The sequence below is a fragment of the Falco cherrug genome, chromosome 3 (assembly GCF_023634085.1).
Source record: "Falco cherrug isolate bFalChe1 chromosome 3, bFalChe1.pri, whole genome shotgun sequence".
NCBI lineage: Eukaryota > Metazoa > Chordata > Aves > Falconiformes > Falconidae > Falco > Falco cherrug.
Genome location: NC_073699.1, coordinates 32,848,258 through 32,863,664, shown reverse-complemented (window position 1 = coordinate 32,863,664; position 15,407 = coordinate 32,848,258).

The window sequence follows — 15,407 nt, the reverse complement described above, 5'->3', positions numbered from 1 at the left end:
CACTGGATGTGCACAATGGGCTTTAGTGGCACAGGGCCAGGTATGGAGGTCTGGACTCAGGAGGTCAGTGGCTAACTCCCATGGGGGACAGAGTTCCCTGAGAACAGGATTTCACCCTGTACATCAGATGGTGATGAACTGGAAGTCTGTCTGGGACAGCGTTATAGGATGAAATTTAAGTATTTTAGTTTGCATGCCATGTACTGAATTTGTTTGCCTCAAACTAATTAAATGCATGGAGCATATCTCATGGGTAATCATATTTATTCCACATTATATTTAATGATACATGGACTTACCCAAGCTTTTATCCCATTGTATAAGTGATTTTTACTGTCTTGTTTTCTTTTCCCACATTTTGAAATGACATAATAAAATTAGACTAATTTCTAATTTCTAAGATTAACTTTCATGTAATGATATTTGAATTTTATTAAGTGCATATTCTGGCCTGCACTTGACCTGTCAGAGGTGTACAACTACATAGCTGAATTTATGAATCACAAGAAGGTGTTTGTTTTCAAGAAATGGTGTTTATCAGACATGGAAAAAATTGTATTCCATGTATTTTTCCAGATATACTAACTAATCTTGTAAGATGTGAGCAGGAGGCTCTTCAGATGTACACTCAATTTTATTTTGTGCCAATTATTTTGCACCTAATTCAGCAATCCAAACACAGAACCCAGATCTGAGAAACAACACAGACTCCTCTCGGTATTTAGCACAGAAGTCTTAACACTCAAACAGCATGAGGGCTTGTTACGTTTTGGAGAGAGTTCTGATTTCTTTAAAACAGTGATAACGTTTCAGCCATCCAGATTTTTTCATCCATGACAGATATAGTATAGATCAAACAGTTTGCATCATAAATAATTCAAGTCTAATTTAATAAAAGTTAATGATCTACAATAGAAATGGCTTTAATTTTACTTTTAACTGTTTCACAACACTGTCTGAATGAAAAAAGCAGGCTGGAAATGGACTCGATAACTTGCAAGCTCCCATGAATTTTTTAGCATGCTACCTTTCAAAAAGAATGTATTTCACAGTGTTTACAAAGTGATGTTTTTAAACTTCTGCCTGAGAGAATGGGAAGAGAGAAACGATCATGAGAAGACAAAAAATATTGCAATGTCCTTCAGATATAGATTTCCTTTATTTGCTTTTCCTCCTCCCAGCTTGTAACATTATTAGCTTATTTTTGTTCCTTTACATTTTACATTGTCTTGTGTGAAATTAGGCTTTTGAACATCCTTACGTTTAGAAAATATCTTTTTATTTGAAAGTGAAAGCGTTTCTGAGTTCATTTTTGACTAGTCTCTCACTTACATTGCATTTCAAAGTAGACATCAATAGAAATGACCTCCAGAATATTTGTTTACTATTACATGATTAAGGTGTGTAAGAACTGGCCTTAGAATATATTATTTCACACAGTGCCATATAAACCACAAAAATAAAAACCTCTTTAGCTTTCTGTTTCAGGGTTATGCATATTTTGCTCTGAATAGAGACAGAAGATGGTCATATCTGTACTCAGCACAGAACAGTTGATCTCTAGGTATTAGAAAAGAGAAAGAAAAAGGCCTGTTGGCGATCTTCTTGCTAACCAAAAGTGATCTGAAATATACAGCAGTACCATCAGGCTGATACTTTGCAATATTCAGCACTGTTTCTGAAGAAGATGATGCCTATTTGTCAAGCTTTTTTTTTGTTTTTTAGAATTAGTTCATGTGATGGATTAATTTGGGTGAAATTTCTTCCTAGGCATGAGGGATGTCAAAAAAGTAAAAAAAAAAAAAGAAAGGAGGTTAGATGGGTGAGTTGGTTGTGTTTTCCCAAGCCTGCAGATGCCCAGCTACCACTACCTGGAGCAGAAGCTGCTTTCATGAGTAAGGACCAGGTGTACAAAAATGCAGACATGGTGTAAGTAGCATTTCAGTGGCAAAAGAAGCCCCTGGATTAGGCTGTGCAGACTCACAGGTCCCAGTATTTAAAAGTAGCTCCAAGGCCCAACTGGAAATTTGGCTCCAATTGGATTTTACCAATAGGGAAAATGTAGCTGAAAGTTTATGAGGTGAAATGTTGTGTTTCCTGCAATAACAACAATGACTAATTTGTGATTGTATGGCATATCCTAACAGCTGTGATATATGTTGCTTTGAATTCATTTAGTTGTAACAATATTTGTTAATTTTTTCCCTCAGATGCCTGTTGTTGATATTTTCTAAATAAAGCCAAGGAAAAGAAAACGCCAGCATTTTGAAGCATAAAGCAATCTGTAAAATTAAAAAAGCTTTCGTTTCTACCACCGCTCCCCCCCGCACCCCCCCCCCCCCCCCAATGTATACCATATGCCAAAGCTACTCCTTAACTACAACCGACTGTTGTTACTGTAGTAATCAGTCTATGTCAGAGCAATTACTTAAAATCATCTGTCCCGGTTGTTTTGCAGAGGCTGTGTCACACTGAGCAGAACAATGCAGCTGCAGCCTGGGTGGCACGTGGCGTGGCATGACACGGTGTGGCGTGGCATGACAAGGGGTGACATGGTGTGACGTGGCATGGTGTGGCGTAGCACCACATGTGTTAAAAGGCATCAGATGTTGTGGAACCTGGTAATGTCGAAGACCCCTTCCAAATCCTGTCCTTTAGTGGACATCTCTACTTGAAAATAATTTGCTCTTCTCTTTGCCTTTAAGAATGTGCTTATGCAGTAGGAAAAAAGTGGCCCCCAAAACTGCACCATTTTCTCTAGCAGTCCTGAGATCTTTTATTTTTCACTACCCACAGAGAGATTTTCAAACGCTTACTCACATTTCATTTTATTAACAAATAAGCTCTGTTAGAGAGGAAAGTCATGCAGAATCAATCGGTAATTGAAAGGAGATATACACATTGATTTGTGCATTGATGATACACTGCATTGATTATTGCTGAGGGAAATACTGTTTAGTGATTAGAGTTGTTATACCTTTATCGTTACTTTCTTACTTTTTACTATTACTGCAAATTATCTTTTAAAGTAGAAGGAAACACATGACTGCTACAGAGCCACAAAAGCAGCTCACAAACATTTTCAGACGAAAGAGCACAGAGCCTACGCAGAAGACAGTAATTCTGAAACTTTGAAATCTTTGAAGCTTTCCTGTGACCGAAAAAAAATATTGAAAGTAGGAATAAAGCATTCAGAAACTATAACCTTATTGTTGAGTTCTCAGGAAGGGTTTTCTGCTCTGTTAATTACTTTTACAATACCTGGTGAGATGGCACCATGACTGGAGTGCTTAGGATACTGCAGTTGAAATAATAAATAATCATCTGACATTTCTTAAAAGGCTTGCTTCTTTCTGAGCGGTGTTGTCTTTTATCAGCCTGCCTCATGCCTTTATCACGTTTGTTCTTATTCAGATCAGTGAGGGCTCTCATTTCCTCAACAGTCCCCAAAGCCAGGATTTGTAGCCTGTATTCAGGTTCATTTAAAATCAATGCAGTACAAAATAATTAGAGAAACAAAAAAGGTGTTGCAGGTTCCTTAGTTTCCTTAGATCTTTTGACCATAAAATGATGGCTGTTTGTATTGGAGAAGTGTTTTAAAATAGATAGTGAGTGCATGTGTTATTTTGCACACATCCTAGCTGTACACCGCGCAGACTTGTAATTGCAGAATTCTGAACATTAATACAAAGAAATAAATTTTTTTCCTCAGCAGCAGAAGCATCAATAAAAAAAGCCAATTAGAAGAGATGAATTTTTATTACATGCTGATGATTAAATCTACATTAATCATAAACATCCACAAGCCACCAACAGGGCTTGTTTAATCATTTTCAACCATTTGTGTCTCTCTCCAGCTACCATTCTGTTGGGTTTTTCTACATTACTTCCATATTTGGTATTGGGATGTTAGAAAGTGCGCATATACTCCTGGGTAATCAGGATTTCAGGCGATAGAACTAAAAAAAACATTCACAAAAAACTCTCCTTAAAGGCTTCTAAACCCACGATTTGATGGGCTGTGCAGTTACATGGCATTGTTTATGGGGCTCTTGTATTATATATAGCCCTCACGGTATGCAGGGAAGCTATTTCAAGTATTAAATAACTGTTGAATTGGGTAGAGAGATAACTGTATAATTGAGTTAGAGATAAAAGTTATAATGGAGAATAAAAGGTCAAGAAAGCCCCAGGTACAACGACCTGGACAACGAAGAGGACAAGAAATTACTCTAATATCAACAGGAGAATTTTTAGTGGAATTTGTTTTGAGCAACAACCTAGGAAAAAAAGGATATAGCATGTTGTCTCATTGCTAGAAGCAAGTAAATAACACTACAGAAGAGTTCAGACCTAATTGGGAGTTGGAATAATTATAGATGATGATAAGCCAGCCACCAGAGAAATGCAATATTCAAGATGTGTGGTAACAAACACATTGATTAACATAAGTCAGGACAGGAAAGAACACAGCTTAGAAATACAGTATATAATTTATGACCATAGCAAAAAATGAGTATCAACAGTAGATATGAAGAGAAAGAAATAAAATAATTAGAATTCCTCTCTCCCATGCTCCCCCTCTCCCCCCCCCCCCCCGATTTCACAGTGATTTTGCAAAGAAAGAGCATTCAGTGAACAATTTTTCATTTTAGTATGAATTACATTGAAACTGAATGCAGCCTTCCCCCTTACCCTTTCTGAACACTCACAGAAATTTCATAGCAGTTTTTGGTGGGATACTGAGAAGTTTTTATACAGGCATTCATATTCCAAGTTTCCTGGTGCTGATCTTATTTTTTCCTTTTTATAAGCAGACTTTTTTATATGAAAAAAGGAGAGGGGGGAGGAGGTAAGCAGAAGCCATTTTAGTTTTCCCTTAGATAAATTAAGCCAGCAAAGATGCTCTTGGGAGATTTCCGATAGGAAAAAAATAACACTTTCTGGGCTCTTATTCTTATGCTATTTTTCATTCCCAACAGCTTGACAAAAGGCATATCTATGTTTTACAGTTTCACAGAACTGTGTATTTCTTCCTTGGCTTGGAAGAGTTTGGAGACTGCAGAGGCAGTGAGGATATCGGGATGGTCTACTCTGACCTGGGGCTGTACCATGTCCCACCACAGGGTCCTGCTCGGGATGCTGCATGCGGCTGTGGGCATGACTGAGGAGCAGCCAGTGGCACAGGTGGCAGCTATACCACCCCATCACCTGGAGCTTCATTCCTACTGTGTTGCCCTAAAGGATGAGAAGGAGATGGGAAGGAGCTACAGCACTTTAGCGAAAAATCATGATGCCTCTGGACAGGCAATGTAATTTTTTGAATACTGTAGGATTTTAGAGGAGTGCATGTCTATGTAATAGGATGCTTTGTTTCTCTGGGAACATGGGTCAGCCTTCAACACAAGGAACCAGATATATAGTGGCTACTGGCTCTTGAGTGAGCTGGTGTGGTGATTGCACCACCAGGCAATCTTTTCTTATGTCTCCCAGAAGCAAAACAACCTTACAGTGTGCAGATTTGTAGTGGCAGAGGAGGTGCTCTCTGTTCTAATTTTAAAATGCCACCCTGATCAGCATGTACTTCATCAGCAGAATATGCCTTGGGTGAAGTCAGCCAGTAGGAAACTATGGAGTTATATTGCTTAAGCTAGCAGTTCAGCAAATTTCTGTGCTCCAGACTGGTCATCTCTGAATTTCCCAAGTACCTCTGTGCACGTATATCATCAAAATATTAACTGGAAACACTATTAAAGGCAACATGGCTCATTGACCACATACCATGGCTTTGCTGTCAAACAGTTATTTGTAGACCACACTTTGAGAACCACTCACTGAAACTGTCTAAAATGAAGTGTGGAAAACACTGTAAGAAACAAAGCCAAGGAAATAATATATTGGCAAGGAAATGGAATCTAGCCTGATCTTTTTCTTTCTTACAATTGCAGAGATATATGATAGCTATATCAATTGTAATGCCAGTCTAAGTCAGAATATATGGTCAAGCACAAAGAAATAATTAGGGAACTGTCACAGCAGGCAAAAAGAAGGTATAAGGAATAGTAAATGAAGCTAAGCTGAGATAGATATAAAACGTCGAGAGCCATGAGAAAAGTGAAAGATGAAAGATACCAGCCAGCCCAACAACATGAATATGATGTAAAGCAGAACAGCTTTTAGTTAAGGTAGATCTCAGTTTCTTAACATTCTGTGAGGAAAGATTTGCAAAAGAATGGAGCAATGTGTGAAAATAAGAAACAGAAGGAGCAGAAGGAAGACAATATGGTAACACATGGTTACAGTTCCAAGACTTGAGAATATATTTCTTGTACTATATCCCTTTATGTTAAAATGCATTCTGTTTATTCTGGCTCAATGGCTCAGCTGGTACCATAGTGTAACACCCCACCACATGGTAGACCTAAGCTCAGGAGCAAGCTTGGGCCAACAGAGCTTGGAACTGTCACACAGGTGATGCTGTTAGCTTCAGCGTTGGCTAATGCTGTCCAGGGAAGGGATAGAGCTGCGTGTTTCCCTGAGAACAGCAAGAAGGAAGGAAAACAATAAGAAAAACACAAGAAAATGCATCTCAGAGGAATAAATAGACAAAAATAAAGATCTCATGTAAATCTGGCTTTCTCAGGGAAGGGAGAAGATCCTTTGCTCATGGTTTTCCACAGGGCTGGTAGAAGACACTGGCTTCTGTACTGTAAATATTACCCTTCAAAATAAATTTTATTTTCTTTCCAAATATTTTGTGTGTTATCATGGCTATAGGAAGTGAAATGAGACAAACAGCAAAATTTTAGAGCTAGTAAGATAGCTAGTTGTAAGAGAGCACATGCTGTAAATCTCCGTGTAACCTACACGCAATTAAGTATCAGGACCGCATTTACTCCTCTCATGGAGCTTCCCTGCCTTCTGAGTTTTAATATGAGTTGGAGGAAAGCATAAAAGATAAATCCCACTGATTTCAGACATCCTGAAGCTAGTTTACAGAAAGCTCACTTGAAGTATTTATTACTTTATGAAGTCAAAAAGTGGATTTATCTAACCTCAGTGATCTATTGATGTATCAGTTACTTACTTATTTTAGATACTGACTACAGAATGAGGCCTCTCTCGCCTCCTAGACAGAAAAGTCGATTAAATTACAACAGATGCTTGATTTCCTGGTGATTAATCTCAGGTGAAATGAAGCCTACCCCAGGAAAACAGAATGGAGCAGTTCTTAACTCCATGTATTTGATGCCACCTGCTTCCATGTCTCTCAAGTATACCAAATATTGTAGTCAGAGAGAAATCAAACTGATTTATTCTGGCTCTCTCAATAGCAGTGACACATTGATAATGAAGAACAAGTGGTTTCCCTCAGTAAAATTCATTCCTTGGTCTGCACTGTGGTAGTGCAACCTGATGAATATTTTGCAACAAATCTCACATGGACAGTATGGCTCTGAATTGTAAGCTGCTCTTTTAAAATCAGCTCAGTACCTTGCACATTACCCAGTAGCTTTTGATTTGTTCTAGGTGTGTTTTAGGCACAGCATTCATATATATAAATACAACTTTTTTCCAAAAGTGCTTCTTATCACAGTTGTGAGATCATAGGACTTCTTTTATCAACTAATTCTCCTGAAGAAACAATCATACAAAACACCGTCTTTTGGAAGCAAACTGTAACTATTTCAGAAATTGCTCCTTCCTCCCTCCCCCAACTTGAAAATGCCAAGTGGATATCTGTGAGTTATTCCTGAAGGCAGCCTCTGTAAAACATATTTAAATAAGGAAAGCATGTCCAAGGTAATAAGACAAAAGAAAAAAAAAAAAAGAGAGAGAGAGAACAAAGTTATAATTAAGAAATGTTTAAATTCTACACACAATTAAATTTGATCTGATCAGGGAAATGGGTACTTTTAGCCTGACAAAGATGGGTAGGTTTGCTTTGCCAGATCTGGGACAATGCATCTTTAAGATACTGTGCCATTTCTTTTGAGCACTACTTCAAAAATGTGGGAGGAGGGAGCATCTAAAGCAAAATTGCCAATGCAACTTTTGATTGTTATGATTTATTTTTAATTATCCTTTTCTCCTTTTGTCTTAATTGGACAGAGCCAGTCTAAACTTGTTCTGTGCAATTAAGAGCAGTTACATGCATAGAAAATTGAGACCTATTTTAAATCTCATTTGGACTGACTCATAGTTCAGCTTGCTACAGGAAAATTAGAGCAAGAAAATATATTTAAAAAGCTAATGAGCTTTAGTAAAAATATCCTCAACAAAATGATGTGCTGGGAAATTTTACACATTCACTTCAAATTGTATCAGACAGTGGATTGGGGGAAAAGCATTTTGCTCTTACTAGGCTTTCATAGGGGACATCTAGGAGCATGTTATCGAATCCCCTTAAAAATCCGTTTTGAAGTTTGAGCTATTTATTTCCAAGGCAACTAAACAAATATTTTCAAAATAACTCATACATGCAGCTCAGATGGGGGCTAATTCTGTACTTGTTAATTTCCTACCTCTTGCAAACACAATTGGCACCTAGTGTACACAGCAATGCACTTTCCAATAGTTAAGGTAACAAAAACACCGTAAGGTGAAGGCTGTGCTAAAGCACCTGCATAATGCCCATTAGTGTTAATAGGGGCTTGGGAGAACGTATCCGATACCTCCATAAAAGGCATCATGCAGGTTGGAATAAATGTGCAAAACAATAATAAATTAGTGAACCGGTATGAGAATAATCGTTTGAAATGAACCCAAATCCAAATATTGGAAATTTCTGGGGTTTCATGTTATGCACGGGACTTATTTCTTAGATCCTTTGGCTAAGGTGCTTGGGAGGAGGGGAAAGAGCCCAAGAAATCCTGTATCCTATTCTGGCTGCTTGGATGAAGCTGGTGGCTTTGGTCGTAGAGGAGGTTGCATGTACGAGGAGCAGCCATGGTGTGATGGTGCCTACTTGGCATAAAATACATCTTCTGGCTCTCCTGACCACTGCCCATTCTCCCTTTCCCTGTTTCAGGTGCTGCATAGGCCAATGTAAAACCAAACCAACCTGCTCAGAGCCATGCGTGTGTTTGAAGACTGAACCATATATTTTGCAAGAAAGTCCCATGGTGCAAGCCTTTACTCACAATTTCTACAGATTCTTTCCAGGGACTAGAAAACTTGATTAAAGTTATTTTATTTTTTAGCTGTTATTTTTTATTGCTGAGCATCCCTGTCTTCTATAGTCTCCAATGAGAAATAGCTGTAGGAACACATAGCAAATCAAGCTTTACCATTTGTCCATTAAAAAAAGAAGTTTCCAAACCCCAAAACAATTTAAACCTGCTTGGTAAAAGTATTTGTTTGTCTTAAACACTTCCTCTTTTCTGAACTCTCTTTTGTGTATGGACTTTTTTGCCAAAGTCCCAAGCAGAGGTCAGGCTGATAGAGCAACCTTGTTCATAAAGTGTGAATTTCCATCAAGTCAGATGAAACGCAAACTTGAACAATGGAGAGCTGGCTCCTCTCCAGTCCTAAATATAGCTGTGTGAGAGCTCTCTGAAGCCTGCCAAGCAGTTGGCCCCACTCTTAAGGAAAAGAAAGGCCTGAAATACTTAGGGTCCCTCAGTTTGCCTCATTTACTTCTTGTCCTCCAACAATTTTGAAGGTCCCTGTGACCGTTTAGATCCTGCTTATGGGCAGTTTACAGCCAGTTTTTCACACTGTGGCGCTCTGTACATCTCCAGGGCATCTTCCCTTCTGAATGAGGGGCTTCATTGTGCCCTGAGTGTTGCATTGGTGCTGGAATGAAATTCCAAGGGGGTGGTAAAATAGTGAGTAGGCATTGCTGCTGGAGCTTGTCCATGTTGAAGTCTCCTGGACAACATGCTGGCCGGTGACCAAACCACCTTTTCAAGCATAGCCTCCAATAATGGGTGGCAGGGTTCTGGTCAGGCAGGCCCAAAACAGACAGGGTGTCAACAGCATCCAGGGAGCCATCTGGCTGCGGTGATGGGGATGAACTCCTCACCTGAGCCTGGCACACCAGGCATTTTCTGAAGGGAAACCTATAGCCAGAACTCTGAGGCATACCACTGAGGCTTCAGGAGCCTCCAGATGGTCACAAATGATCTTGGTGGCCAAACGACAGTTAGGTAGTTCCATTTCTATGGGAGCTGCCAGGGTGAGACTGTACCTTGGAAATGGCACAGATAGCCCCAAGTACGGAGCAGGTCTGTGGCTTGCCCCAGTCAAGCGAAGTCTGAGTCTGCAGAGTCAAGAGATGGTGAGCGGCCACACTGGAGCTCTGCCAGGGGACTTGGCAGTCAATCATTAATGCTTTTTGACCATCCAGCCAGATAACTTTTTTCAGCTTTCAGCTTCTCTGGCTTTTCCCCAGCGGTGGTAGAGATTTAATAAAGAATCCCCTAGTGCTATTTTTGTTCTTTCTTTTACCCTGCTCAATTGCCTTTTAGCATTGTTTTTGCTTGGTTTGTCCCCTGCCCTCCTGTTGGAGGGTCTGCCGTAAGGACAGCGCAGTGCGAACGTGGCCTTCCTGCTGGCACAGGCTCCACTCTAGCCACAAGCTGGGGATTTAAATTTAGAGCAAAGATTCCAATACGGCTCTTCTCCTAGTTCACAAGAGAATTAAAGAACGTATAGAAATGTACAGAAATTGGCTCCTGTGGACAGATTGATAATAAGAGAAAATACATTGTAACTATTGTACATTTTCAAGGCCCTTATAAGAAAAAAAATAATAGCTTATGAATAGATTTCAAAGTGACAAAAGTTTTTGAGACAGCAGGCACACATTTCTTGGGACTGATGATGGATGATAATAGGATGAGAAAATGAGAGCAGTAAGAGGTGAGGTGCTGCAGCTTCTGGAGCCCTCCTCTTGTCTGTGGTGCCAGGGTGTGAGGGGAGGGTGAGGGGAGCATCCCCCGCATCGGCCTCCCACTGCCATCCTGCTGCCACCCCAGAACAAGTTTTCTGGGCAATCTGATGTGTATTTACATCTCATGTCTAAGGGTGCCGAGAAAGATAAGGGAGGAAAGGAAAATGGAGAGAATGAAGAGAAAATGGGATACAGCTCTTAATTCTTCTTCTCAGGCTCTGGGACTTATCAGTGTCTATGAGGAACAATTCATTCTTATATACTGTTAAAAGAGGAAAGCACATTTCAGTGTAGGTGCTGTAAAGGGAACATTTTTGACATGGGACTCAGATTCTCAATGTGAAAAAATGGTATTATGCTTTTAAATTGAGTGCCTTTCTTCTTAATTAATTTTAATTCTTCATTTAAATTCTAACCTTAATTCTTGTGGTTAGACAGGTTGCTCTGAACCTGGGAGACATACACAAAAAGGCTCCAGCTTGAAGTCAACAAATAGACTATAATACAATGTTGACATTGCCAGGGATTTTGCTTGTGGCTGATGTTGAATGCAATCTCTGGATCTTAATGCTTAATGTGTTAATTATGCTATTATCTTAGCAAGTCTCTAAAATTTTAGGAACAGAGTAATTTAGGACTGGATAACTGAACAATCAATTCCACCAAACTTGCATTAACTGAGCAACTGCATCTTAAAATTTATTTGGATTTTTTTTTCTAATCCTATTTTCCATAGAAAAATGTTCCAGAACCTCATTGGTTTTATGGTTAGATTTTTTCTTATTACCAGTCTAAATTTATCCTTGGCTAGATTATATCAAACTGTTTTTGGCCAAACACTGCTCTTTCTTTAAATAGCTCTTATCCCTGTCTGATGTTTGTTCCATAGTAAATAGCACTCACATCTCCTTTCAGGCTGTTTTGATAGGCTGACAAAGTATTTTAATTTTTCCTCTTTGAGATAGGCTCGTCTTTCTCCCCACTGTCTCCATAGCTGTTTTCTGAAACAGTTCCAGCCAGGGCACATCAAACTTGCACATGGATGGCCAGTACGGACATGCTGTATTTCGGGTGGTCTTGCTGGAGCCTTGCACAAGGGCATGAATACTTTCCTAACTCTGGTGGAAATACTTCACCTGACACATGCAGGATCTCACCTGCCTTTGTCCCTAACTGCAGCATCTTGTTGGCTTGGAAAGCCAGTTCGTCTTCTTCCTCCCTTTTTGTTTCAACTGATGAACTCCAGATTGTAGCAGGAAAGCTAATTAGTCTGGGATTGCATAACCTTACACTAAAATTAAAAAAGTAACCCTTTCTTTTGTTTATTTTTAACTTCCTGCTTCTTTAGGAAATCACGTTATTTCCTTCTTTGCACAGATACCCCTGGTACAGTGCTTCCTACAACGACAGGCTGTCTACTTCTCAAGATGATATTGAGCCTAATATTGCTACATTTTGGAGGAATCAATACTAGGCACAGTCCAGTCCAGTTGAGCTCTTTCTGTCAAAACTTCACATTATCGCAGCTGCAGCTGTGCTCTAATCATTGGTTAGCAGTCAGAGCAAGAGCTCATTGCATTTTCTCATCAATTTGTTTAGCCAGGTAGTCTTTTCTGTAGGGTGTGAGCTGGTATGGGCTGAAATCAAAGTCTTTAATCTGAGATTTTACTGTGCTTCACTAAGTAGTGCTCTGATCCATTGGTGGGACTTCTGGGAACCACAAAATATACCTTGTAGAGGAATTCAAATGAGAATCTTAAATTAAAATTTTTGAAGAGAATAAAAAAAACCCAATACAGAGCTGAATTTAGATCATTAATCAGTATTAAATTAAGTCCTTAGATATTTTTAGCTATTTTAAACTTAAAAACATACTAAATTTAAACAGTATTTATGAAGCGGGGATATGATCTGGGACAGCCAGCAATGAGCATCTCCTGGTTTTAAGAAAGTACTTGACTTCCTGTAAGATACTTTCTGCAAAAGAGGTGCTTTCCCTGAATTGAGATGTGAATTGCATCTGGAACCGGCTGAAAATGGGAGTGCTGATTTTGCCAAAAATCCAAAATGTCATTGCTTTTGTTCTGAAGAATGGGATTAATTTTTAAAAACCACTAATTACATATTACTAAAAGCACTGAAGAATGTTATCAAAATGGATTTAGTCTCTCCATTTCTTAAAGAAATGAAGGTCTGTTTAATTCTTCATACTTTTTTAATAAGTTCTTAAATTTTCAGATTTTCAAATGGATTCTCTGTGGCCCTTGGATCCTGAAGGTGATTGTATATGTGCTCTACGAGACAGTTACTGCGGCGATTCTGAGATACCCTGAGCACCCAGGCATCTCACTGGCACCTTGCTTTAATGACGCTGTTTGAAGTACAGATTTTCTCCCCTAGAAATACAAATCTCATCTCAAATTATGATCTCTAAATGCAAAAAATACCAGCAGCACAGAACTCTACTCTGTTTGCAAGGCTTCCTATACTAATTCTGATAAAGCAGGTTTTTGGGGTTTTTTTCCCCCCTCAGGTTAAGTATATTCCCAGTACATACTTTAATGAAAGATGGAAGACATTTGTTTCAGGATCAAAGGTCTTTATTTTTCCTCCAAATATTACTTCCCTCCACACCCAAAGATATAATTATGTTGTACCTGGGGCTTCTGCCTCTGCCAAGCTGTGTAGACAATAGCAAAAGGTATTTCAGCCTTACTTATTCAGCTACAAGAAGAGATGAACATTTAACTGAGAGACAAGAAAGTTATTTTATTGCATTACTTAGGGGTAGAAAGACAAAGAATTTGCTGTACATTCACCCAGCTGTAGCTATAGAGGCTGACACAGAGTATACAATTGCACTGAAAACACAGTGGCAACACTTTTAAATGATGGTTAATGGTTTTGGAGAATGTCATAAACACAAGAAGTGGAGCACAGGGTATAAATGAGCCTATACAGTTACTCGGCTGCTCTAGGAGCATGTGAATTTGGTACCATGGAGGACAAAATGCTAAGGGACCAGCTAGCAGAGAAATCTTCTGTTCTGTGTATCCGGGAACAACTGCTGTTTAAAAGAATAACTAAGAGTAGCCCCATATTGATGACTGGAAATTGCTCACAGCCCATGGTCAAAGCTGGGAAAGGTTATAGGACAGGAAGATTTACCTCAGCATTTTGCACAGGTACTTTTTACTCTTTGCTAGCTCCAGTCCACCAAAGAACTACACTATTCACTGTTTTTGTTTTCAGGATGACAGGAACATATTTGCAGTTTACAGCAGGTGCCCAGCCAAGTCAACAAAGTGCAAACTATGCAGTAAAAAATAATATATATAAAAGGTCACTTTGCCAGGGTATGCCGCTCCAGCAAGTTTCAGTGCCTTACAGGGTGAATGTCTGAATCCAGTGACGGGAGTGATGCTTTGCTCACCACACCGTCAGTGAAAGTGTTGTGTTGGCTCCTGTTTAATGCATGCAGAGACTTTTCAGATGCTTGTCAGCTTTTGTCCTGACAATCATTACTACAACTGTTTCTTTGAAAAAGAAAAAAAATATCAGCCTATTCATTCATAACCTCCAGGTGGACACCTTTGTGCTTGTGACAAAAAGTCATTCTTCCTGGCCAGCTTTTCCGAATCAGACCGCTAATGTCACATCGCTTTGCTGAAGGGTCTCACAACACGTGTCCACGTGGCCCCCTGGCAGCGATAAATGCCTGACTCCAGGCCCTCTCCAATGACTCTGACTTCCATATCTTCCTACTGAGCCTGAAGGGGGTAGAATTAAGTATCCTGTAATTAACTGCAGGTGATACTGCATGAGAAAGACAACCGTGGTTAAACAGCAGTGGTTAAAATCTGGGTGCATGTTGACAGGTATTTAAACAAAAATGTAAAGGCTACTCTCGGGTTCTGAGCACGTTAACAAGACCTTAACTGCCTTCTGCCTTCACAGCCTTACCTGGGACCTCACCCACACCCTCTGCCGTGGGCTCTGGGGCTCCCCTCATGTATGCATTGAGGTACAGGGAGCAAGGAGATCTGCCAGTTAAAGACTAATTAGGGGGTGGGGTTAAAGATGATTTTTCAGCTGAATGAGTCTCCATCCTTTGCATGCTGAAGCCAGCAGAAGGGAAGAGGCACAGCTGTGCAGTCCTGGGAAGGATGAGGCCAGCTATTCCTTTGCTGGTATACGAAAGCCTACCACTTACCTCCTGATCTCATGCAAAACCTGGAAGGAGGATCAGTGGCAGCTTCTAGATGCAATGAGAGAACCACAGAGCCTTTCAGTATTTGTGCTAAGGGGTTCAGCCATTGGTAGGTAGCCACGCATCAGCAGAAGTGTGAAAAAACTGTTCTGTGACTTTTTGTTTAGGCTTTTTCATACACATCTCACTTCTGTAGGAAAAAAGGCTGATGGTAATTTTGCTTGTCTCATTATGACAGCGCTGGTTATCATGTGATGAAAGTAGGACAGTGCCCACAGTAAAAGAAAGCCTATAAAGGTA